Here is a 1,158-nt window from a genome sequence, read left to right as displayed (position 1 = left end):
TAATTTATAAATTCGAGAATAAGTACTGATGCTGATTATAAATATTAACGGGACAAAGAAAACACATTAAAGGAGGGTATTGCACACTAAATACGAGTATACACTTTTTAATGGAATCATCTACTTCGTTATTCTTAAACTTTAAACAATCTCAGAGGGAGTTTTCGCCTTGTAATTGTCTGGATAGTTTCAGTTAATCAAAGTTATTTCGACCATAAGGAGACTTTTATGTGCAATTGTTGCATGGCTAGCACTCATCATATGAGCCTAGAGGGCTACTGTAGTTACCACCATTTCATCAGGGCATTGTATTCTGATTCAGAATTCGATGGCCTGACAAATGTGATAAGCTGGTCTACAATATTAAACTGATTCATGCAAAGACATTTATCATAAGACAAGCATTCTCCTGAGTGATGAAGTAGAACTGAGAAATGGAGATCACTGTCAAAACTTAATGTATTTATGATTCGTTGATATAAATATCTATATAAATATAAATACAATAGTAATATAAATATAATAGAATATAATAATAAAGGTGGTGAGCTGGCAGAATCGTTAGCACGTCGTCTTACGTTCTGAGTTCAATTTCCATCGAGGTCGACTTTGCTTTCCATCTTTTCGGGGTCGATAAGTACCAGTTGCGTGCTCCCGAAATTGCTAAAATTTACTAAAATCTGCAAACAATATAAACTTAACATAAATATGCTTTGTGCCATGTCTTTCATGGAGCACAAATGTAAACAGAAACAATGCTTACATGCAATCGCAACAACGTTAAGTGAATGAGAAATGAATAACTTCTGGGAAAGGTTGTGAGAATATCGCAAATAATTTTTCGGCAAAGACTATTCATTTTTTATTTTTCATTTTATCAAGTTTCAGCTCATGAGCTGTGGCCATGTTGGGGCACCGCCATTTGGTGTTGCTACACAATTTTACTTCAGGAATTGACATTTGGTGCATGAGAGAGTTTGATGCAACTGCTCTCATCTGCACCTCCTGCCGTGAAGTTGGTTCATCTGGGACACCTGACAGGAAGAGGTCCAGCCTCATCTTGTATATTTATAGTATCTAAAAGAAATGGAGTTATGTAGAATTAAGTTTTGATGTTGATTACTGCTAAATTTACAACAATCAAGCAGAGTTCTGATA

This window comes from Octopus bimaculoides, chromosome 6 (genome assembly GCF_001194135.2).
Source record: "Octopus bimaculoides isolate UCB-OBI-ISO-001 chromosome 6, ASM119413v2, whole genome shotgun sequence".
NCBI classification, from domain to species: Eukaryota; Metazoa; Mollusca; class Cephalopoda; order Octopoda; family Octopodidae; genus Octopus; species Octopus bimaculoides.
This window is presented reverse-complemented; position numbering follows the sequence as displayed.